The sequence below is a fragment of the Amblyomma americanum genome, chromosome 6, assembly GCF_052857255.1.
Source record: "Amblyomma americanum isolate KBUSLIRL-KWMA chromosome 6, ASM5285725v1, whole genome shotgun sequence".
In the NCBI taxonomy this organism is placed as follows: Eukaryota; Metazoa; Arthropoda; class Arachnida; order Ixodida; family Ixodidae; genus Amblyomma; species Amblyomma americanum.
The window spans coordinates 137458959-137485709 of NC_135502.1; positions in this window are offsets into that span (position 1 = coordinate 137458959).

Below are 26751 nucleotides of genomic sequence, written 5' to 3' on the forward strand. Positions count from 1 at the left end.
TATAAAAATCAACATACGCGCTTGTGATATGTGCCTAATTTTTTTTTAATATGGCGCCTAAAAACGAAGATTTACAGAGCCCCAGCAGCACAAGGTGGCTGGCCCATGCGGGTACGACATGGGCAATGAGGCTGGTGGCTGCCCGCAATAAACATACATGGGTCCCTCGTGGGCACCGTGCTGGCAAAAACGTTCGGACTGCCCATTTTATGCCTGAGTGGGCCCCTCGTCAGCTATGCATGGGCTTAAAAAGAGCGGGTAGCCCACCTGGGTTCCAGCACAGATACATGCGGATCAGGTGAAGTGTGGGAGCCCTACTTGGGGCTGCCCGTACAGCACGTTGAGGTAGCCACGGTGGTTTTGTGTGGGAAAGAGATAGTATTCCCGCCTTCTGCCAAGATGGGTGCCGTGTGGAGAATACAGGGGTTAAACTTTGGGCTTCACAGTGGCGAAGCGTTATAGGCATGCGCTGTTTGGGCTGCCTGAGCAACACCTACGTTGGTCCCGTATGGGCTAGGCGTGGGCGCATTTGTCATTCCCGCATCTTCCCCGCCTGTATCTTAAACAGGGTATGAAAGACCTAAGCACCGGCTGCATGCAGTTCGTCTGCATAAAATATGGGGCTACAAGATGGTGAAGTGTGGGCAACCCCAATAGGGGCTGCCCATGCAGCACCCTCAACGATCCAAAGAGGCTAGCTGCGTGTGGCAACCATTAATATTCCCGCCTACAGCCGAGAAGGGTACAGCGTAGAAAATACATGGGCGGCGCCAATCCCTGCCAATTCCGCATATTCCCCACCTACATATCTGGTAGAAAAGGGCTAAGTGTGGACTATGCAGTGGCAAAAATGTCTGTGCATGAACCTGGGCCATACGATGGTGAATTGCTGGCAGCCCCGATGGGGGCTTCCCGTGCATCACTCTGACGACATTGAGTGTGGAAACAAGTACTATATTTCTTTCTGCAGCCTTTGTAAGTCCTGCGTCGATTATTTTAGAGTTTTCAGTGCAGAAACATCACGCGTAATTTTGGCGATCGTTGCCCGACGCCACATATTGACATTTAGTCCCACTGACATTAGCCTGGCTGCATACCCTACATCACATGTAAAAGAGCTGCATGGGTGAAGTGCGGGCAAATATATGCTCAGTATATGGGTTGGACCACTCAGCACGTTGATGAAGCAAGACGGATGTGGGCAAATGTCTTGCATTCCCCGCATTCAATCTAAATAGATACTACATAGAATAGGTAATTAAGCATATAATTTAAGTTATATGCGCTTCAATACAAAAAATCATATAAGTAGACGAACTCTGGCTGTCAGCAATAACTGAGACGGACCCCTCTTCCGACCTATATTCTGGTATACTCTCGCACAAGTTATTCTTGTCAGTTTTTTGAAGAATCATTTGATAATTTGAATTTTTTACGGTCTGTTGATGTTCGATTTAATGAGCTTTTGCAGTGATACACATTTTGTTGAAAGCTACAATAGAAGCTTAGTGTTAAATTTTTTTGAAGTTCAGTAAAGCAGACTTGTTCTGGGGATCTTATCTTTGTAGCATAAGCCAAAATGCGGTTTAGGTGAAACTTGGCGTTGTGCTAAAAAGTATGCGGTGAAGCTCATTAATCCGGTCTGTAAAAGACAAGAAAGAAAAGAGAAAAGATGAGAAACCAATTTGTAAGGTTGTTCTGCACGAAGCTGAAACATTGTCGCCTGCTTTTGACATGAAAAATGCACGGCGATGATACATGGAGGCCCGAAGCGCCTTAGTCTAACTGCAATTTTGAAATTGTTCGCAGTAAATATCTGCCATGACACGCGCAACGCTAATAGCCACGCGTCAGCGCCTAACGTGTTTCCCAACGCCGTTCAAGTCCAGCGCGCTGGCTACCAGGTCACGTGGCAGGACAAAGAAAATTCTCCCCCCCTCTTCTAGTTCTGTGCATCCCGGCGTGAAATCCGGCTAGGCCTTACGCCGTGCCGTGCCGTGGTCCGTGCTGCTGTTGTTCATGTGCTGTTTGTGTCTGATTTCAAAATTCTTGCTCCAAACTCGCGTTTGGGTCCCCTGCTTGTCCTACCTTCCCAGAAAACAACGTACCTCCCCAGGTTCGCCCAGGTAGGATGGAATGTCCCAGTCCCAGTACAACATTTATCGAACGCTTCCAGGCCGTAGAGGCAGGACACAGAAACACAAGTAAAAATGCAGTGCAGTTTCTGTTCCTGTAAATATCAGCCTTATCTATAGAAATAACATAATAATTCAAGATCAGACGGTGAAGTATCTCGGAGTTATATACGACTCTACTCTATCCTGGCAGCCACACATTGAGCAAGTTTCTGCAAAAGGAGTTCGGGCCATTGGCATCCTCCGCAGGCTTTGTAGTGCTAGGTCATGCATGAGAAGGCATGCACTTCTGATGATTTATAAAATGTACGTCCGCTCAATTTTGGAGTTCGGGTGTGTTTTATTCTCAGGAGCTCCTGCCTATAAACTTCGCCTTCTTGTGCTGTTGTAGCGTGAGGCGTTGCGCCTTTGTCTGGGGCTTCCAAAACATGTCGTCAATGATGTTCTGCATCTTGAGCAGCGAATATTATCGTTATCAGCTAGGTTTCGAGTTTTAACAGTTCAAACATTTTTAAGTTTGTGCGACTCACCTCTTCACACTTCCAGTATAATATGTTTAGTCAACCTTTCGCCTTTTTTAGTTCCGCCTGGTCTCGTTTTCATACTCCGCAGAAATGTTACGTTCAGTCCCTCCTTGATCCCATAAATAGTCACTTTACAGATGTCCGCCAAATGTATAACAACTCATCATCTGTCTAGATGGAATTCGATGACATTTTCCCATCGAATGCAAAGCTGCAGCCCTTCCCGCTTCTTCAGGGTCTGTTGCAGGTCCACCTAAAGTCCTTTGCCTCCCATGTTCTTATTGCCACCTATTTCTCGCAGTATCGCGAAAAGGCAGGTGTGGAAATTTTTCCCCTTTACTAGATTGGTCTTTTTCTCTCCGTCTTCTTGATTTGACTCCAATTTTTCTGGCTGAATTATTAGCAGTAATCTTAGCCTTACGAATATTAGAAACTACCGTTTCCCAGGTCGTGGTTATGGCAGACTCTCCATTTGCTCTTCACTATCCTCACCCACTGAGTTTCGGGCATTACGCCTCTTTAAGTTCCTGATTCCGCTCCATCTAAATTCGGTAAGGTTGCTTTTGGGTCCAGGTCACATGGGCTTTCACTTAAATGAGGTTGCAAATTCCTCAGCAAGAGCCTCTCTCTGCGGCGAAATTGTTGCTGTCCTGCCAACGTGTGCATATAAAGCGGCGGTGAGGTTTCGCAGCTACACAATATTTCAGAAATTTGCTGCCTCGACTCTTACATCATCTCCTGAATATCAGCATCTTCTGCATCCTTGGAGTAGCAAAGACTGGCGCTCACGCAGACTAGAGGTCTCTTTCACACGCTTGCGTTGCCGGGTTCCCCTTCTAAATTTTTCCCTTCACAGCTCTGGACTGGCGGCTTCCGCACTAAGCCCTTTTTGTGCCGAGCCTCAGACAATAGACCATTTCCTGCGGTTCTGCCGCCGCTTCTCTCAGTTGAGGAAGCGTCTATTGCAAATTCCATTTCATCAAAAGGGCTTGCCTGTGTCTTCCGCGGTTGTTCTTTCCATTGGCGCTTCTTTTCTTGGACGAAGCGACAGGAGTGTGCGCTCTGCTGTGCAAAATTTTCAAGAAACGCAGCGATTCCCATTCAAATTTCTTTTTCCCGCTCTCAATCAGTACGATATTAAAACATTACAGGCATTGTATACTATTATGCACATTAAGCCATTGTCCCGTCTTCGATCTCCAAGTTAACAGGACTCTTATCCTTCCCTCTTCCAATCTATCAGACTACATACTATAACCATTCCTTTTCCCGTCTAAACTTTCCTTTACCCAGCAATTAACCGCCTCTGTCTTGGCCACTCCCCCGTAGTGGGTATGTGCAAGCAACGTCTGAGGCCTTCCTTCCTCTGTGTTTTCGCTTCTCCCTGTCTTCTCGCTTGTACTTGTGTCGCTCAGTGCCCTCCGGTAGACCGAATGCTGACGACGCCCCTGCGGAGATATTTCCGGCAAGGTGGGCGCATTCTCAAGTAAGAAACCCCAACCAGAACTCTCAGGTGCAAGCTAGTCCTCACCAGTCTCCTCACCAGCATACATATGCACAAACGGCTCACCTTCCCGGATCAAATGGTACGCTAAAATATCCAGTGCAGACATCACATGTGGATACCACAGATGAAGACACAGCTTTAGACAATGCAATCGCGGAGGTTCGCCGCCGACAAGACGAACTCACCCAGCGCCGGGAACAGCGTCGTTCTGAATCCTTTCGAAGAATTCTAATAACTTGAGAGCAATTATCAGAAGAATCAACTCGAGTAAGAACTGGGCCACAATCAGGTTCCGACCACCTGTTAGACGTGACTACACCGACAGTAGATAAGGTATTAGCGCTGATGAGGCAGGTGACATCCGTCATCGTGGAAGCTCATCGGCCTTGTTATAGATAGCGCATCATAATCTATTTTGGTGCAGTGGAACTTTCGAGGATTCACTAATAAGCCCTCTGAAGTGAACATCTGCCCTCGCGACGGAAAGCTGAAGGCATGGGCGTTCCTACTGCAAGAGCATAATTCACTTCCACGCCTTTCAGGTTTCTTCGCATACCATTAACCCTCTAGCCCCGATCGCCATTGCAGCACCTCCTCCCTGAGCCCAGGTAAATCTGCAATTTATATTCAGAGTTCAGTTCCGCACACACTGCTCGAACTTTCACGATGATGCAACACACGTCAAGAGGGTGTCGCCCTTGTCGTAAAACCTGCAAGCACATTTCTTGTCCTTATTTCTTTTTATATTCGTCCTGGCTCCACATGTCCCAATCTGGGACGGGTTCGTGTTCTACGTCCGACCAACTCGGGTATCCCTATTCTAGTTGGTGGTGACTTCAACGGTGCACACACTGCGTGGGGTTACCCATCGGATTCTTCAAGGGGCGCACACATCCAAGGAAGCTTTTCGGATCATTCCTTTTAACTTTTAAGCCACCCGGGTACTTCAACCCCCCACGAGGTGGCCCGTAATCACCTGATTTGACTTGGTGCTTCGGCCCCGGTAACCCTCGCTGGGCTGTTGATCTTGATACTTAGGATTGCGATCACAGCCCTATTTTATTTCCCTCACGCCTACGCGTCTACGGAAAATACGCCGAACTGTACGAATAACATCATAGAAATCTGTACGCGCAGGCAATCATTTATCTACATTCAACACCTCTTCAGCCCTGTCTACGCTCTCTGCTGTTCACGCTACTCATACTATTACCACTACTGTAAATGAAGATGTCCCAAACCCGGACATACATCTCCCGAATCTGTGGGCTCTTCGTCGCTAGGCGGATCTTTACGCTACTCGTCACCCCGATGACCTATCGGCTCTTCCTACTCTTCACCGCGCTACCACACGGGCGCGGGGCTATGCAAAGCGGCTGGGCAGGTAACGCTGGGCGGCAGGGTGGGCCGACCTGCCCTCTACGCAGGGAAATCGACATCTCTGGAAAGTGTTTCACGCCATGGAGCGCAATTCTCAGGTTGCAGGTTACACAGAGAGCATTCGCCTCGCGTTAAATGTGGATGAGGACACATTTCCACAACAAGCGGCCCGTCAATTTTTCCAAACCTTGCCTGCACCGCTACGTCTCCACCTGACTTATCGGTTACAGAACCCTCCGATGGGATTACTTTTGACCTCACAGTGGCAGAGCTGCTGGCCTCCATTGAACGTTTAAACACTACTACTACTCCCGGGCACGACGGCATACCTAACCCCTTATTCCAAAACTTGGAAGGGAGGGCTTTGCAAACCCTACTTGATACCCTTAACGAAGTGTGGCTTTATGGCGTCATCCCGGGAGACTAGAAGCATTCTATTGTGCTTTCAATACCCAAGTCAGGTCCGCATCCAGTATCTCTCGGCCCTTCGTCCAATTTTCCTTACGCCTACCAACTGCAAGCTTTATGAAAACATCCTAGCCGCATGCATGTCGTGTTGGCTAGAATCCCATGATTGTTACCCAGATTCCCAAATTGATTAAAATTGGAACGGATGACGGCCTTGCAACTTCGGATGCTGGTGTGCTTGACCACTCTCCGGAGAGTCACCTTGTACGAACGGTAATCGCTACAGACATAATTACGGCATATGATAACATCCTTCACTCTGGCAATCTTTCTTCCCTTAAAACTTTTGGTCTCTCTCACCGGTTCCTCCTCTCCATTCACGCCTTTTTAGCAAATCGAACCTTCAGCGTGCGTGTTCACGGAAAGCCCTTTGGTAACATCACATCTAATAGAGGAGTGCCGCAGGGCTCCGATCTCGCCCCCACATTATTTAATGTGGCTTTAATTCCTCTTGTTCGAGCCGTAGAGACTATCCCTTCTATCCACGTGCTTGCGTATGCCGATGATATAACCTTGTGGTGCTGTCATCTAGATGCGTCTATTCATCAGTGGCTCCTTCAGCACGCGCTGGATGGGTTGACATCTCTGCTCCCACCTCTGTGTCTAACACACTCTCCTACTAAATTATGTTTCATTCGCATTGAAAACAAAAGCCGGCTTACGGAAAGTTCCCCCTTTAAAATTTACGGTACATAATTCTCCGATTCCTCAGGTGGAAACTGTTCGCATTCTTAGTCTTTTCCTCCTTACATCTGGGACTGGCACCCCGTGGCTGACAGCCACCCGTAGATCGGCTCACACTACTCTAGGTCTGATTCGTCTCATAGCTATGCGCCCTGGTGGCGCACGTGCTCATACGGCCCGCCATCTTGTGCGCCCTATCCTTCAGCCGCGGATAGTATATCAGGCACAATTTCAACGTCTCACCCGCAGACAGCGGGACTCCCTTGAAGCTATCAATCTTGAGGCTATGCGCGTCATAACATATCTTCCTCGTTTAACACCCACAGCTGTGCTGCAGGAGTTCGCCCAACTTAATACACTCAGTGAACTCATCGACAAACGGGTGGCAAATAGAGCTCGAAAACAGTGTCTCTAACTTCATCGTTTAAAGACGCTTCCTCCGTGGTCATATTGCCAGATCACTGACAATCGGCCCACTGTTTCCCCGTTGGTATCAGCAGCGTATCTGCCTGAAGGGTGCATATTATACACGGATGCATCACATTCTGCAGAGAAGGGAGTTACTGCTGTCTATAGTCCATCTCATCCGCATCTCTACTGTCGCGCGACGTATACTGCGGATACGTGCACTCCCATGGCATTGGAAGTTTAAGCCATTTATAATGGCATTGCTTCCCTTCCGCTCGTTCGAACATTCAATACAGTTCATATTTACACCGACTTCAGCGCAGCCCTTAAACAGCTTAAGGCTGTTCGACGGATATTCCGGATTACGTAATCAATTCATGTGCTCTGCGCAAAGTATCCATGTCCTGTGCGCATACACTGGATTCGCGGCCATGCTCAGTATCCACATATCATTCAAGCGGATGTTATGCTTCATCTTCACATCAGACGATCCGCCACCTTCCCCTTTTACCCCAGACTCATTCCTGTCCCATGTTTTCGATTCCGAAGTTTTGCGCCAGCGAACACGCGCTCTAATTCCTCCATGTTCGCACCCTCTCCTCCATAGTCTTACTTGACAGGAGGAGGTATCCGTGCGGCGGATTCGAGCAGGCGTGGCTCTGACACCATCTGTCCGTTATCGGTGGCGTGCCAATGATCTGCCAGCACCTGACAGGTGCCCTCACTCTAGCGCTGCACCGGACATTTGTGATGTGCGGCACTTGTTGTGGACGTGCCCAGCGACGGCTGCTATGAAAACGGCTCCTCAGGGAGGTGGGCCTGCGGAGGAACCGCGAAAGTGACTACGTGAAGTGGACTATGAACAACCGTTTCATCAGTGACCTCTGGGGCTACCTCAGCGCAACGGGTATTCACTCCTCCTTTTAACTTTCTATCCCGTACATTCCTTCCCATCTTCTTTTTTTCAACTTATGCCTCATGGCACACTTCTCGAATAAAAAAAAGCAAGCACTTTTCTTTTTTCTTTTTGTGGAGGTTAAAACATTTCTCGTGTAATTTCAAAAATTTCATGGGGATTTTTAGCAAGAATCATTAACACATTTTCTTAAAGGTGATACGGAAAAAATGCAAACTTGACGGCACAACGCACAGGGTGAAAGAAAAAGTGAAACCCGCACCCTCATGCCAGGAGCGAGTCCAGAGCTGGCCGTTCAGCTCCAAGGCTACACAGCAACAACCAGCACACTGGCATAGCCTCAGCTCAGGCACTTTCTTTCTCTCTCTCTAGTTCCCTCCCCACATTTTCACGAGTCACTAGAGACCCCCTTCAATGCAGCCAGGCTTTAAAAAACACCAATATGAAGTATTGGGCTAGAGGGAAGCATTTTAAGGTGATATTATAGCATGAGAACAATGCTTTTATCCTTCTTTTCTCTAGTTCCCTTTTCACATGGCACTCCTCATAAACAATTATATCAGAAGAATAACCATGTCATCCTTCTGCAGTAATGCCGATGTCACATGGAACTCCTGAGAGACTGCTCCAGCAAAGGCGTCTTATTTCACTAGGTTAAAAGAATAAGAATGGTGTTATATAGTGCAGCTATGAATGCGCTTTAAAGAAGAAACATCAATTGGGCTTGACAGCTTCTCTTGTAAGCTTCTCTTCTGCGGCCTCTCACTGAATAACATATGTAAAAACAGCGCTAATTTTTACTTTTGTTACACAATGTGCACAAACTAGCCCAGCAGGAGGTACTGTTAAACGAACCTCTCACTGCAGTGGCAATATTTTTACTGCCTCTAAATATGAGTTGAAAATAAGCACCGTCTACTGCAAACTACTTCAGGGTCTGTTCAATCATAGCCTGTGCACAAAAAACTACAGGTGCTAAATAAAAAAAGGTTAATGTTCACCAAAAATTGATTCTTCGGTTATTATCATGGTCAGTTTTGATTTTTTTTGCGATTTCGCTTGCTTGGTGGTGACACTGTGCAAGTGCAGTGAATATGCTTGCTCTAATGCACTTAGAGGAAATTAGGAGCTTGTAGTAACCTGTTTGACTCAACCTTTCAGCATGCTACCTGATATCATAATTAAAGAAAGCTTGAAAGAAACTGCATATTATATGGACACCTTGCGTCTTCTCTCAAATGATGCCTTAGACATTAATGTACGTGGAATACCCCGTAATATTTGGTCTATGACTGTTAAATAATTTATAATCGTCTTTCTTTTTGTTGTTTTAGTATTATCAACCGAACGATGGCTGCGACGTGTAGTTGGTTTTAGGCAATGAGAAAAGGCAGAAAACTGGTAATGTAGCTGCTGATATGGCATTTGTTGTCATTGCAGCTTTTGAAACAGGCTGTTCTAGATACTGTAGTGAAACAAAACTGCATATCAACGTTTGTATTGTAGCCTTTTCCATGCCTCAGCAGACCTAAAGTCAACCAGGCATCACAGCCATCATTGGGTTGATCAAGCTTTAGGGAAGGGAATGGAATTATGAAAAATTTATTGCTAGGCAAATATCACTTAGGGATTCATGTATTCTAATGTTTAATGCAGCATTTTAAAAAATTATGTGACCAAACACACGTGTTTATAAGCCTTGAAACGAATTTTTTAGGTGTTGCACATTTCACTGTTCTCAAATTGCAGAGGTAGCAGTGCTTAGTACTACTTGCCTTCTTTTTGTTCTTCTCTTTTCATTCATTGGTTGTGCCCTGTTTTCATCTGGTATTTTGTGTTGTGTCATCGCGTAGTGCAACATCTTCTTTTTCGTTTGAGCATCACTTTTCTTCGGTGTGTTTTTTTTTTGTGGCAGGCCTCATGACAGCTGGCAGCTTTCCTTTCATTTTTGCATTGTCCTGTGATTCTGCTCATGGTACTATACAAAATACGGTTTACTGAAAGGCTGAATTCTAAATTTTACAGCATCATTTAGGTGCCCTCGTAATATTTAGCATATGCCATTAATGGTGAAGCCTACTGTTGCCAAAAATCTTACAGTGACACAAATATGTTTCACAAGTGTAGGGCATGCTTTGCTCTCGTGTAGAGTTTGGGCATTTACGATGTATAGTTGGTAAATAGTTTTTTAGTTGACGACTGACACAGTGGCCTCGCTGGATGACTTCTGTAATAAAATGAGGGGTTAGAATTTGTTTTTCTCACTGCTGATAAGCGTACATCGGCGCTTATTATGCCTTCTTCAACAGTCATGTCTTTTTTGTTGCTTTCGTTAGGATACTGAGGCTCAAATGAGCGAGCATCTGTAGCCAAAATACTAGTATAACTTTGTGCCGTTTGCCAGCTTTTTTATAATGTGCATACCTGCTCAAGCAGCGAATAATTTCAGGTCTCAGTGGTCCTTCATTTGCTTTTGCTTTTCAGCCTTTATGCCAGATGTCAGATTTTGGAGGATAGTTTGTCACAGCCTTCATCATTGAAGTAGGTAGCACAATGTACCAGCCGTGACAACTGGTCATTATAACTAAGCACCCCACCCTCAATTTAGGTGCACACCTAAGCTGAGATCTGAAGGCAACTTTTGTGAGTGGTGGCACGTGAAGTTGTATGTTTACAAGCATATTGTTACGGAACACTTGAAACTTGCCTTGAGCTATAGGGTTCAAATCATATTTTTGCTTGATGTCAAACTCGCTCAATGGCACTTTCATTGTGAAAATGAGTATAAGGCTTGAAAAAGGCAGCCGGGCTTTTCATGGAATGTGAATGGTGCACACTGAAATTCTGCTCTTGCAGCAAATCATGTGGGTCATATGGGAGGTTGCGTTAAGAAGTCATGAAGTATGCAAATGATAATGATAATGCACACTTATTACCATTTTGAGGTCCTTGACCAATTTCTGTCTTTTAAAGGCAGTGTAGTAAAAATAAACTAAAGTGCACCAGAGCCGCTGGAAACCATTTGTGTGAAGAAAAGGCATACTGAATAAGCTCATGACAATTTGATCATTTTGCAAAATTTCAAAATGACAGTTTTACTACTTCATTATGAATCTGTAGTCTCTAGTATCACATAAGGTGTATTGACGGCACTTGTCTGAATTTTCTTTGGTCATCAGTTTTGTTTCTCTTTATATTTTGTATTTCTTAGCATGAACACCACAGGCCATGCACTCCTGTATTACTTTGCATAAGGAAACAGTGGAAAGTCCAGCGCGTATGCGTGTGTGCCCCTCGTTGAACACTATTCTCAGGCCCTAAGTTGTTTGCCTTGGAATATATCAATAGCTCATGCGCATCTTGTTCAAAAAATGTTAAGTAATGTTTCGTTCAATTTTGACTACAAGAAATTTGCTAACTAGGCAGCATGTTCAGGACACATTAGCTTTACTGCAGGTCAACCGGCATTAGTGACTTGTTTGACAAGGGGATGGGCAAGAACTGTAAATAGAAAATTAGTCTTAGCAGTCACTGCGTGTTCTTTTAAACACTGGCAGTGATCCAACTATTTTTATTATCAGTATTTGCTGCTACACATACTAATCTGCGATTTAAAGGATGAAGTCAATTTTTTTCTGTAATTGTGCAGTAAAAGTTGAAAATTCTAGAATACAAATCAAACAGTTGCCTTTGGTACTTCACACTGCTATCAGAACTACCCCTATTGCGTGGTGCTATCAACGTCTAGGTGTAAGTCTGGTTTTGGTATGAAACGATATCATTTCTTACTTTCTTAAATCAACAGGCGTTAAAGCATACTGCCGCTGTGAAGTGTACAAATACAATTGTTATATTTCTGGCTGCGAATATGGCAAAGAATTTTTATACGCGTGTTCTTTTTTCTGTTGGTGCATCTGAATTCAAGGTAGTGAAGGCAATATCTGACACCATGAAGGGAATCGCAAAGGATGCAGTACTTCACAAGAGGACTGCCACTACCATCTAGTCAACAGAAGCAGTTGTACAATGCAGTTCCAGTGGCAAGTGCTCAGGAGGTGACAGCGGAAGGCAAGGAAAAGGTTCTCCACAAGGCTAAGCATAAACGGCTGGGATAGTTGGTTCCGGCAGAACGCTGAGACATTATTCTAGCGCACAAAAATATGTCGGGTGTCCTGGGTGTCTATTCTCTTCGTTCGTGTTTTGTGCGCTGGAGTGATGTATCATAATTCACTGAGGTGAAAAATGGGTGCACTGAGAGTTAACTGTTAGCTTTAGCTGTATGTATATCAAAGGCATGTACTCACTTCATCAGTGTATGTGAGAATTACGACTCATGTTTGTTAGTGGTTTGTAATATAAATCCGACAAACAAATGATAATTACAAACATGCAAGCCGAGACCAAATAATTGTAGACGTCTTCATGTGAAATTTTATTTACAGGAGTTTAATGGATGGGTGCTGTTAGCTCGTGCGAGGATAAAAACAGCTTAAAAGCCTTGGCTCTGGTGCAGTGCGGCAGTGCATGATCAGTGAAATTACTCATAATGAACAACTTTTAGTGAATACTCATGCCATGGAAACAGAAGACTGATTGCACTTAGCAGCCATTTGCCCTGAAGCTTGAATTTTAAGTGCTGAGGTCAAAATGATGCTGATTCAGTATAGGCATTCGTGAGTGCCGCCACATTTGCCATCGTCTTGAATCCTCTGGTCGTCTCTACTTAACGATGAAAATTTGTATGCTATAACTTGTAGCCATCACTGAAAGCATTTCGCATGAAAACAGGCTTGAATTTAATGCTAGCTGGCCTATTGTTTAGCTGACATATGCCATGATGGAAGTGACTGTTAGAGTCCATCAAGTACAACATTTTGAGCCCCTATTTCCTCTTACCTTCTCTGCTCTCCTGTCCAGCTGCTATTCAAATTTCTGCAAATCACGTTCTAACTTCGGCTACTTCAGTTTACAGGTAGAAAAAATTTGGCTACTTTTTACTCCAGAATAGGTGTGTTTGAGCTCTTTTTTGCTAGTTTGGCTGCATGCTTGGTGAAAATAGTATGTGGCATTGAATATGACAAAGCATATCTTAGCCACTTATTTACCACTTAGCAAGGCCGGCCCAGTGGGGCATGTAGAGATGGCTTGAAGCGGGTGCAATACTTTGCTGCATACATGTTGGGAGAGATCATGCGACTTGTGTGTTATGTATATGTGTGGCAGTAAACATTGCTACTTTGGAAAAGGCGCCGCCCTGCCATACAGTGTCGGCGAAGCTTAAAGAATCCCTCTTGGTCTAATTTAATTTGGAGCCCTCCACAACATTGTCCTGAAGCCGTTATTGTTATTTGCCTTGCTTTGAGAAGCGGGTCTTGCAAGTGATCTGCCTGCTTAGAACCAGTCAACTGGTTAAGCATATTCACTTAACACGTAATCAACTCGGATAGTTTTCGTAACTAGAACCCTAATGCATGGATGCACCAAAAGAAGTGCATCTCACTGGAAGACAGGGAGCGCTAGGCACCATAGTGGGCAGTGCACAGTACGCAGAATCTACTGTGGGTATTGTATGTGTGCAAGTGTCTACAGGAACTGTTCAGTGAACTGCACCAGAAGCTCGGGATGCGCATAGCAAGTTATACCTAAACAAAACTGATGTGCGCTAAAGCAGCATTGGTTTCAATATATTCAGCAGGAAAAATAATCTGGCAGCTTTTTTTGCACACCTGTTGCGGTTTGAGCAATGTCAGGGTTGAGAGCATCTTGTTTACGGTTTCCTTTCGAATCATTCACATACCAGCCTTGTCGTTTTGTATGTAGCATTCAGCTTAAAATAAATTTCAGCAGTCGGCTTTTTATGCTTTGCTGCCAAAATAGGCAGAAATGAAGAGGAATGGTCTTCTAAATACAGGCAGCCTGCCAGTGCTTTACTGTTCGGCACCCTGTGCGCATAACAAATCTCAATACATTGATTTTGTCAACCTGAAATATACTGGCATCCAATAATTTTTTTAGAGGGAACTACATCTTATCTCCTTTTCCTTTTTGTGCCCATATTTAAGGGCATCTCCTAATCATTTTTCCAATTCTTTTATTCCTCTTAATTGCTTGTTTTTTTTCAGCAGTACAATTTTTTATAAAACTATTTCGCTAGTTTACCAAATATTAGAATCTCTGACTCTGGTAATGAATGAAACTACCCGAAATTCTAGAGTACTGCTGATACTCCCAGAAAGCTTGACTTTGTGTTACAAGGACTTTCATGCTCAATATCAGCTGCAAGGCCAAAATATCATAGGAATTCAGATTATGATGCAGCAGAACCCAGTTGTGGTGTAAATATATGCAGTTAGCTATGAATACAAAAGAAAAATACTCAACGCAATAATTCACACTTCCATACACAGAGCATGATGACGAGCAGGGGCGAGGGTGTAGGCACCTCAAATCGTTTTTCGGCATCTTCTCCCTTATCTGTGTTCATCGTCACACTGTGTGAATGAAAGTGTGAAATATTAGCTCATCCAGCAACTGATTTCAGCAAATGAATGCAAGTAGGGTGCTTTATGTGAGTAGTATTCATTTACTATAAACCAGAAGACATCTCATTTACTGCAGAGGCATTGCGAGTCGTATTCAATGTGTAGTATATGTTTGCACCACTGAGCTAAATTTCATGACAGTATTTGCTAGTGGTCTTTGCACATTGATTATTATACTGTATATCACACAAATTCGTAATTTCGTTCTGTTCTTCAGGCATTGTGGCTGCACAGCTGGAGTCAAGCTGCTAATATGGAAATGCAACATATTCGACTTTGTCAGAAAAGGTGCACGCAATGATGAAAGATGCACCATCTGCACTTTACTACCAATTTTGTCTACCAATAAAGCTGACGATGCTTTTGAGCACATGTGAGCATTTTTTCTTTCTTTACGACAGGTGCTTCCTCTTCATCCTCGCAATAACAGAAATGGTGTGGTTATGTGCATGATTCAGTGTACAATCATGTGAAAAATTATGACACTGAGAGTGTGTGCCACACTATGCCTAACTGCGTGCAGGCGCCATCTGATGAAATGCTCGTGCCCTGAAGACCGGCGCAGCGAGATTGTTGAATGTCAGTGCACCTGTCTCGACATCTGGAGTGCTTGCCGTTTTACACCATTTGACGTGCGTTCGCAGGGATTTTTTAATATTGGTCACGATAGTATGTCCAAACTCTCGGCATCTCTATCAACATATTGTACGGTGCACCCACGACACCAAATCCACTGGTACACCGAGCACACCAGGAAACGCTATATCAAAGAACACCAGAGCCGGTATCAAGGATACGGGTCACAGCGCAGAATACCAGAGCAGATCACACTAAAGCACACCACACTACGCCACATCGGGACCCGTGTCGGAGATCCCGGTCTGGTCGAAACACCACACACGGTGACACCAGAAAACACTATACCGTGTCACACCAGAAACAGGCTGGTGTTTGCTTCAACTGGGTATATTGCGCTTCTTTCAATTGTGCCTATGAACTACTGGCAACGTCTTGATTCCTTTTAACATAATTTTGATGCATAGTGTTTTGTTAAGGTGTAGTTTAATTTGAGCCCTCTGCACATGGTGAGTGCAGTTCAGATTAAGTTGGGACTTGTCTCCTATTGCGTTTGGATTTGTAGACCCGTAAGCTTCATTTGGTACTAGTGTAGTTGAATGAGGATTTTCTCTAGATATTATCTAACCTAGTACAAGCAATTAGCACAAGCATTATTCTTGCTGTTCATAGTGGCAGCTGACGGTTATGTGCTAACTTTACTCCTGTAGCTCCAGACTGCAATTTTTTAATGGTTCAAGGTGGCCTTAAAATAATGGCATCACTTTTTCATTATGTCCTATTGTTTTGGAAGCATATGGCATTTAGTCATGTATAAAAGGAAGTTAATATGTTGATGCTAAGATGGGCGTATAGAAGACGATAGAGAATTCTTTTATCAGTAGGCTGAGTCACACCCCTGTGATCATAGGTCTGTTTGAGTCCTCTCTAGATCCCTTTCTACATGCTTCTCAATTTTTGTAGACTGGCACTTGGTTCCTCGAAGAGGGAGTTTTATTAAAGATTCATTGTTTGATTTTCATGGAATAGTTCGCTTTGTATAATCTGTATAATCTATTTGAGATTAAAAAGCTAACACTCATAGGGGTGAGAAAGCTGATGAGGCTACAAAACGTATTATGAAGACTGTAGTGAAGACTCCTGTGGCCCTCAGGGACACATTGGAGGGGCGGGGCGAAAAACAAGCATTTATATATGTATAGCGCAGTTGTTGGTGGGTAGATGTGTATCTTCGGAAGGTTATAGACAGTTTGTAAACACACCATCAAAATGCATGCAAAAGCTACTTTCAAGCAACCTGGTGTGGTTTTCAGCACTTCCGTTATCAATTACTGAGTAGGCATCCAAATTTAAAGGACTTTCATACCGTGCGTAAGATATTCTATACATGTACGACCACTAAAGAAATTATAATTGAATTTCTTGACGCTGTTTCGGTTGCAGCAGTCGAACTGCTGCAACCGCAGTCGATGACTGCGACTGGATGTTGGTGTTCACAAGAGGCATGAAAATTAGTTGTATAATTTCAGACAGGTCATTTGTTGTCATTCCAGGCCATGAAAGAGGCTGGATTAAATGTCGTATTGAATTCAAACTACGTATCAGCGACTGCATTACAGTTGCTCTAGTTTTATCATGTGACCAAAACATCAACTTGACGATAGTCGTCGTTTGGTCAATGAATCTAAAACCGCATAAGAGAAGAAACTTTATTACAAATTATTCAGCGGTTGCAGGCAAATACCACCCGGTAATTTATGTATTTTATTATCTAACGCATTGTTTGAAAGAAGAAAAGATGCAATAAAATAAATATATGTGTCTATAGTCCTTCAATGGCTCATGCACCTTTCAGTAATTCATATTATGGATATTTATGCTTATTATGGCTATGAATATTAACAGCAAAAGAAATTTGCTGATATGTCAAGCATTGCACATTGTAGCATCCCACATGGCTATGAAGCATTTTCTGGAAGTTGTGACTCTAATACAGTGCAAAGTGGTTTTTATCCACCATACTGATTATCAATTTGATGTGTTTATTTTTTCACTTTTAAAGCTGCTGTGCAGCGCAGAGTTCCAAAAGCCACCATGGAAGGTAACAGTAAAGTGGCTGCGTTTCTGCGGGGGCCAGGAGACAGGTATGGCGGTCGAATAGTGCAAATGAAGGGGGTCGACCCTTCTCTCTAGTAATTGGGGCTTCGTGAACATGAATGCCCAAAAATAGACTTCGAATGTCTTGGAAAAAAATTAAATATAAGAAGCATTCTTACTTGTATTGTAATGTCAGATACGTGGAATGTAATTTCAATAGTAACATGTACACAAAAAATACTGGCCGCCGGTGGCTGAGTGGCTGCTGGCCCGAATGACGCGGGTTCGATCCCGGCCGTGGTGGTCGAATTTTGATGGAGGCGAAATTCTAGAGGTCCGTGTACTGTGCGATGTCACTGCACGTTAAAGAACTCCAGGTGGTCGAAATTTCTGGAGGCCTTCACTACGGCGTCTCTCATAGCCTGAGTCACTTTGGGACATTAAACACCCATAAACCAAACCAAACAAAAAATACTGATGTGAAGAAAGCCTCTCTGGGTTGGCAAGGTTGGCCTTAAATGCAATTGGGTCGGTGGATCCAAAGATATACAGCTATGTGTTATATATTTTCTATATGGGTTACCATTGTTGACTTCATTGAAGGGTCCCCTAAGAAGCCCACTGGGCTGTTCAGGTAGGCCCTGTGGGGACAGCATAAGTGGACCATGCACGGGTAGCCGAAGCTGGGCCCGAATAGGGTAGCCCAATTGGGACCAAAACAGGCTAGCCCAAGGGACCCAGGACAGGATAGCCCAAAGAAGCCTGGAATAGGCTAGCCCAAGAGAACTCGGATGGGCTAGCCCAAGCTGGACCGGACTGAGCTGCGTGGTGTTATGTAGTAAGCCGTCCGGGCTGCCCTTGTGCCGCCCCCCCCCCCTCCCGGTGCCGAGTTGCAAATCCCGCACATATTCTACGCCGGTCCCCTATGGGCGTTGCTCCGGTTTTGAGCGACATTTTTCTAGCGGAGCGGGACCGAGAATTGAAGCGTAGAAGTGAAGGGTCCAGTGTTGTTGGCATCTTCAGATATGTGGATGATTTTCTCGTTTTCAACGGCACAGAAGATATGTCCAATCAGGCAAACTTGTTTAGTGTTCTGTCTTTGTTTTCTGAATGCCTTCAACCACTAATCTTGACGCATGAACTGGCTGTGAACAGATTCATCAGATTTCTTGACTTTGGTATTTATTTTTCTGCTAACCATGTGTGCTGGGCTTATGAACCGCGAGGAAACAAACCTGTTCTTCCTTTTGGTTCAGCCCACTAAAAACTAGTGAAACGTGCGATTGTTAAGTCATGCTTTTGCAGTGCTCTCGAGAAATCGTGCGAGCATAGACTGGAGTCGGTGTTCCTTAACCAGGTGACCAGGTTGAACAGCTCTGGCTATCCAAGCACGCTCTTGTTAGCGGTTGCAGAGAGTTTGATCAAAGAGAGCAGGGAAGTGGCTCGTAACCAAGACGGAGCTGACAGAGATTGGAGAAAGAATATGACGGTATTGCCGTACATGCACACCATCGTCCACCAGCTCAAAAAAATAGGAAAAAGAGCAGGAGTTCATGTGGTCTTTTCCGCACCTGAGAAACTCCCTAAACTATGCAAAAAGGTGAATTCCGCCGTCTCTGTCAGCAACTCCTGCGCTGTTAGGCACAGGCAGCCATTTGTGAAGTGCGCGAGAAACGTGGCGTACTCGATTCCATTGCCCTGCGGACGAGCCTACATTGGCCAAACAGGCAGGTGCCTCAACGAGAGGCTCATGGAACATAACAACAGCGTCATCGGGGCATCTCGTCATCTCGGCATACACTGCCGTGATTGCCAACAGTGCAAGGAACGTGCTCCTTCTTTGGGAGGAACCACCATCCTTCACAAGTACATAAGCAATACAGCCAGGGAGATTGCTGAGGCTGCAGAGATTGCAAAAAAAAAGGGATCACTGTGTCAGCACTCCATCATTGCTGTTAAGTGATAAGGAGCGTCATATCTTGCGAATTTCGGAATGAGTATTGAGGCTTCGACGTTCTTGTGCGCGTGCTGCTTTTTAGGTTTTTTAACTTTTTGTTTTTTCCTTTTTTTGTCGTGTGCAGAAAATGATGTGGTCGCTTGCGATGTGGCGCCGCTACCAGATGCTCATGATTGTACCTTTTCGTTGCTGCGCATGCCCGCTGTACATCATATATAGTCGCTCGCACAGCAATAAACTTTTGTTGAAGTCGGCGCTTTGTGGTGTCTCCCCTCGTGTCCGTGTTCGTCTTGCGCTGTGAATGTTAGCAATTCAGAGCCCCATTTGTGCTACTGGGGAACATTTTGCATTTCTCTCACCCTTCAATCTCTCTGGGTCATTCCATGCCAAACGTCCAAGACGTTGCACTCGATCATCTCCATTTTGCTCAAAAAATTCATGAAAACTTATCCTAATGTGCGTAATAAAATCCTGAAATATTTTTGCGGAAAAAATTATTCGTGAGGTGACGGCGGTTTGAATGTTTAGAAACGGCGAGAAACCAGGCACTGCTTAATAATTAACAAAAACTTCAAATTTATAGAAAACACTTCACCTGTTTTTTTTTCGTTGACATTTGCACAGATGATGCTTTTCAATATAAATCAGAGCATGCAGATTTACAGGGCACAAATATTTTAAAAAATCGAAGAAAAGTATGGAATGTGCTATGTTTGTCGTTTTTTGTTTTAAATATCAACGTGCTCCTGCAAATTCGGAAATAGCCGTTTTATTTTGCTAGATATCTAGTACATATTTCAAATGCTACAGTGATGAAACGGCGTACACCGATGCAAAAAGATTCTAAAGTTGCAAAAAGCGCATTCTGAGCCACAAACACTCGTTAATTTGACTTTGAGGTGGTCTAAGTAAACATACAACCAATATCGGGTTACGTAGACCAGTTTATAACCAGCCATTTCTCAAATCTTTCCGAGGTAATTTTTGTTTAAAGCAAGGAAAAAATTTTGAAGTTGAGCTCTCGCCCCACAAGTAGCATCGTCTCTTAACGCCTCTTCGCCGTAGAACATGGCACCTAGAATGAAACAACACTTATGGCCAATAGCGTGTTACGGAGAACAGTTTATTGCCTTTCATTTCTGAAATTTTCCCCTTTAAATAACAATTACTTTTAAAAAAAATTCAGAAATGATTAGAAATAAACTGTCCTAAGTAATCCGCCACTAGCCATAAGTGTTGTGCCATTCCAAGTGCCATGTTATGCGGCGAAGAGGCTTTAAGATACGACACAACTTGCGGCGTAAGAGTTCAACTTAAATTTTTTTTGCTCGCTTTAAATAAAAATCACCTCGATAAAAAATTCAGAATTGAATGAATATAAACCGGTAATGCTTTTATTTTTGCTTGGACTACGTCAGGCTGAAATTAACGAGTGTTTCTGGCAAAAACGCCATTTTTGCAACATTAGAACCTTCTTTTTTACTTAAAGGTATGCAGTTTCATCACCTGTAACATTTGTAATAGGTACTAGACATCTCGAAAAACAATACGGCTATTTCCGAGTTTTCGAGAGCACGTTGATATTTAAAACAAAAAAACTGCAGAAATCGTACATTTTCATACTTTGCTTCGGCTTCTAAAAATAATTATGCCCTATAAATCTTTATGCTCTGTATTATATCGAGAGGCCTTATCTGTGCAAACGTCTATGAAAAAAACCGGTGAAGTGTTTTTAAAAATTTCAATTTTTTATTAATTATCGAGGGATGCCTGGTTTGTCGCCTTTTCTAACTGTTCAAACTGCCCTCACCTCGCGAATAAATATTTTCGGCAAAAATATTTCAGGCTTTGATCACGCACATAAGGATAAGTTTCCATGAATTTTTTTGAACAAATTGGAGATTATCGAGCGCAACGCCTGGGAAGTTTGGCGTGGAGTGACCACTCTGTATTCTCTGTTCTGATGTACGAAAATCCTTAAAATTTCAACCAGTTTAGCAAAGAAGGCTGTAGAGGAATAATTTTTTTAATTTCTGGTTTAGCTTTTCACGCCGCCGGCGCCGCCACAGTCGAAAATTGGCCTTGGGCCGCCGCCGATGAATACCAGGCGCCGCGCCCCGACGCCGCTGATGCCGCCGCCGCTGTTAGAAACCGACACGGCGCACACTGCTAGCTCAGCGGAGCACATCTGATGGAGCGAGCAACGACGGCAGCAGCGTCGACGGCGGCGCCATCTGTTGCAGCGGGTCTGGGGCGTTGCTAGGCAACGGCGGCTCAAGGTCGTTCGTGGGCCACGGCATATGGCTGAAGTGCGACGATGTGACGAGCCGAGCTGGCTGGCTGGCGTAGCGTTGCTTTCGCAACAAAAAACGCAAACTTTCCAAGGGGACACGTGGTCGACAGCAAGCACGCGGACATTACTGCACGACTGGTGTCACGCTTTATTGCAACGAGAACGCTAACAGAAAGTATTAGACAAGGCTGCAAAATCAAGAAGCTAGCAAGTGGCGGCCTCCTGTTGGAAGTCCTTCATAATCACAAAGATTATAAAATGTTAGGCGTGACACATGTTGGAGAAATACCAGTGACAATCAGCCAGCATCGTTTATTGAACTGTTCGCGGAGTAATTTCCGATGATGATCTGAAGTACCTAAAAGAAGAACTCCTAGACGGACTCAAAGAACAAAACTCAGCAAATGTCTACACAATCAAAATAAGCAGCGAAAACATGGAAACACTAACGAAGCGCTTAGTTTTCATATTTTCCTGTAGTATACTATCTGATTTTGTCGAAAAAGGATACACAAACCTCAGACTCAGACCATACATACCGAATCCACGTCAATGCAACATATTCCAGATGTACGGCCACGGTTCGCAAAGACGCCGGGGCTAACGGACCTGCATCATATGCGCTTCTCACGACCATCCCGCTGAAAACTGCAATGTTCAACCCCATATTTTCGTAAAACGGGAGGTAAGCCACCCAGCTCACTCACGGGCATGCTCCGCCTGGAAGAAAAAAAATTTTTACAATTAAGATCACGGAAACATACATACTCATAAAACCGCGTAAGCAACTTTCGTTACAAAATCCTAGCCACTTCACTGTAGTACAGCAAGGCACAGCATCACAGCGGCGCCTCCACAGCTCACACATAGTGAGCCTGGCGCAGGCCCACACGTGCCCCTGTTTACCGCTGGTAGTTCTGCGCCACCATCCACAAAACAGCCGGCATCAACGCCTCATCCCATGTGGAGAGGCCGAACTTGAAAACAATCGTGCGTTCTGCACGTTCGTCGAGCATTCCGAGAATGCGATAGACACAACTCCTCCCTGGCTCCCGCTGCACCGGCGGGAAAGCACTATAAAGCAAAAAAAAAGATAAAAACCCAATTACATGTCCAAAAGACCCACTAACCAAGTGTTTTAACCTTATCCCCAAGTAGTCTTAAGAATGACATATATATATATATATGCCACTGGAAATGTCGTGGACATTTCAAGAACTATTCTCACATAACAGATATCTTAAATTCATTCTTCTCGATAGCACTGTATCTCCAGGCAACTAAGCTATGCCCACAAAAAAAATACTTAAAAAGTGTCAAGTCTTTCGTTGTGAGTGAGAGAACTCAAGCAGGCTCTCTGAGGGCGCTGCAATTGTGGACCAGGGATGTGCTGCAACTCGCCGATTGGCCAAAAAACCTTATATGAGGCAGCTGCGGAAACCGTCCTTCAATTTGAAACCAGAACATTATATTCCATTTAGTACATTGAACCTCACCTAACCGTCACACATCACGAATTAGAAAGACCTTTATTACCACTACCAGAGCCATATCTTTTAGATGGGTGTTTAATGGTTACTCATCCTTGTTGGGAAATGAAAAAAACGGATGTCAGAGGCCGGATTCTAGAAGATTTTATTCTCTGAAATAATGTCTGCATCCTGAACACGGGTAAACGCACCTACTGTTTTCCAAGGAGTCGGAAAATGAGCAGCCTATGTTTACCTTTTTGTTCACCAAGTGTTTTTACTAATTTTAAATGGGAATTTCTTGACAACCCGTATCTTCCGTAGCGATCATCTGTCCTGTCATTATCAGTCTAACATGTTCATCATCTACCACCTTAATGAAACCACGGCATTGCAAGTTTGCCTTGGCCGACTAGGGGCTCTTCCGACAAAACGGCGCTTTGGAGGAAATCTTTTTGACCGGGCTCGATGTTGACGAGTTAAATTGGATGTTCACAAAATATATCATTGCCTCTGCTCAGACAGTCATTCCCCAGATTTCGGGAGTGGTACCAAAGAAGGAAAAGGTCTTGTATAGACGGCAATAATGAGAAGCAAAAAATAAGCAAAACAAATCCTTGGAAATTTTCTGTCGATAGCCAAAACAGGTGAACCTAATCAATTTTAAAAAAGTGAGGGCCAAAGCTTGATATAACCTTGATATTGCTCAGAAAACTTCATGGCAAGGTTATGTATCTCTTATAAAAATTTGTCGTACATCAAAAAGTATGTGGAAGCAATTTCGCAAACTTGATGGCAAGATCTCCCCTACAGCAATTCCTTTCCTGACGCCCCCTGATGCTCAAACAAGTATTCACGAACAGGCCGGCATACTTGGGAAGCACTTCTTCCATGTTTCTAGTTCAGTGCACTATACTAACACTTTCTTAAAGTACAAAATCACAGCACAAAAACAATGACTTCCAACGAGTGGTTACACTAACGGACCTTACAATAGTTTGATTACAGTTCATGAGCTTTATACAGTACTCACTAATGTAAACAGACTTCCCCAGGCCCTGACAAAATCTATTTAATCAAATGTTAGCCTATTGTGCAAACGCGCGGTTGAAGCGCTCTTGAAATTTTTTGACAAAATCTAGATGTCGGCGTACATGCGTGAGGTTTGAAAAAAGATAGTTATTGTGCCATTTATGAAACCTCGAAAACTGCCAACCTTTCTTACCACCTACGGGCCAATAGCGCTTACCTTCTGCCTTGTCAAATCCTTCGACAGCATAGATATTATTCGGTTAATGTTTATTCTTGAATCTCGCGAAATGCTTGACCTCTACCAGTGCGGCTTCAAAAAGGCTTGTTTACGAGAGAACCACCTTGTCCGGCTTGAAAACACTTTCCCAGAAACATTAATCCAAATTCAACGCTGTCTGGCAGTTTTCTTTGACACGGAAAAAGCTTACAATACCACCTGGACGATTGGAACCCACCACGACCTGGCAGATCTGGGCATCCTCGGCAGAAGGTTAAACTGCATGAAAATATTTCTTGTCGGAGCGCACATTTCCAATTCACCTCGTTCAAAACTGTAGAAGAACTTCACTCATGAGAACGGTGAGCCTCATGGACGCATTTTAAACACTGTAGTTTTGATTGTAAAAATGAATTCTATAGCTACAGTATTCTCAAAGGCTATTAGGTACTCAGTTTATGTCGATGACATTCAAATTGCATGCGCGTCATTCAGGTTAGCAACGTGTTAAAGACAAGTACAACTCACATTAATAAATTTGGTAATTGGTTAGACAAAAATGAATTAAGTGTTTTTGCAAAAATGAAAAACTGTAGCTATCCTTACCTCCTTCAGGAGGGGCCTGCAGCCCGAGTTCACCCTGTACCTAAATGAAACGTTCTCCTAATAAAACAAGAACATAAATTCTTGGGGTAACATTGGACAAAAAGCTAATATTCCTCCCACACATAATGTAACATCCGGTGGCATATAACATAAAGTAACAATGTAACATCCGGTGTGCCACAAGGAAGCGCGTTGGCCCCAGTATTAGCTTTAATTTTACAAACGACTTACCAGCAAGTATTTCGCAAAATATTAAACTTTTTTGCCGACGGCTGTGTACTTTATCGGGGAATTCACTGTGTCAGTGACCCTGTAAATTTCAATAACGCTTCAGCCCCAGTGACGAAGTGGTGCGAGGAATGGTAGATGACTATTAATGTTAAACACTAAGTTACTTTATCTGTAACCAGTACTAAACATTCATAAACTTCTCGGTATGCATTAAATGACATTCCCCTTGCATCGGTTTGCGAATACAAAATACTTAGGCATAACACTGACCTCTGACCTCAAATGGGATTTTCTTGTTAGCAATGCCATATCAACCGCCTTAAAACAACAACTTTTCATTAACAAAGACCTTATACTAGCCACATCTGAAACAAAGTTACTTCCATATAAAACAGTTGTCAGGCCTGTTCTAGAATATTGCAATGTTGTTTGGTTGCTTTTCACTTGCAAGCTGAATAACAATTAAAAGGAATGCAGAGGAAGTGGTCAGTGCATATTTATTAAACAAAGATTAACAGACTCAAGAACTGAACGACACAGGTTCGCAGAACTACAAAAACTTAGGAAAAACTTAGGAAAAAGCATTTGACATAATTTTAATGCGAGCACATCCCATCACACTCTTTTTCACTGCTAGGAGAAAATTCACTATTGAAGATCTCTTCTATTGTTTCGTCCCTAAAAGATGCAAACTTTCTAAACCTGCTGTAGTGTTACAAAACAACTTAAATACTTAAACCACAAAAACAATAAACGGAGATATTATAAAGTGCTTTTGGCGCATGTTGGTCTTAGCTGCCGATGTGCCATAAAACCCAACACAACAAAATACTTGGGAACTGCTTTTGTGTTGCTTTCAAGGGTGATGTTCTGGAACGGAAACACGCAGCGCGTATGCGCTTTTTTTCTTCTGCACGTCAAATGGTGCACGTGCTTTACGAAATTTTCTTGTTGCTCTTTGTTATATGATCAATTTTATGAAGTGTGTGATCCAGTATTCGTTCTGTACAAGTCAAAATGGAAATAAGAAAAAACTAACTTTTTTTGTTTGGAACCACACCGCCCTATTGTGCGCAGCAGAGAAAAGCTGCTCAATAACGGCAAAAAAATAGTGATAAGAATAGCTCTGATCGCATAATCCAAATTTTCACAAACTAAGTCAGGTTTGCTAAGGTTCTTCGAGAATGCTGGCGGTATTTAGAGTAAAAAGGCTGCGATCCGCGAGTTTATTATGTCTGTATACACAGCATTAATAGAAATGATATATTGAAGCCCTTTGACTCCACTAAATACGATGTAGAAGACGATTTTAGCAGCCAAATGCCACTCACAATAAAAGCATTGGAATCGAAAGTGAAATCGAAACAGAGCTAAAGCCCGGGTCTAAAACCTCGGAGGACCAAACTATTGTTCAGACCAGACCCTCAACGCATGGCGGCAGTGCAGCAGCTCAGCCGCAGGGCCCTATGGGAGTGTCCGCTCTTTACCAATACTTTTTTCTAGGAGTAGGTTGCGTATTTTGTTCAGTGATTAATTGCTGCGTGGACGCGTGTGAGCGTTGCTCAGCTGTAGTTGATGTCAGGACGACGCGAAAGGAACAAGGACAAGAGAGGCACAAGAACGCAAATAGACGCAAATCCTCTCTTGTCTCAGTACCTCTCTTGTCCTTTTTCCTTTCGCGCCGTCCTGACATCAACTAGACCTATGAA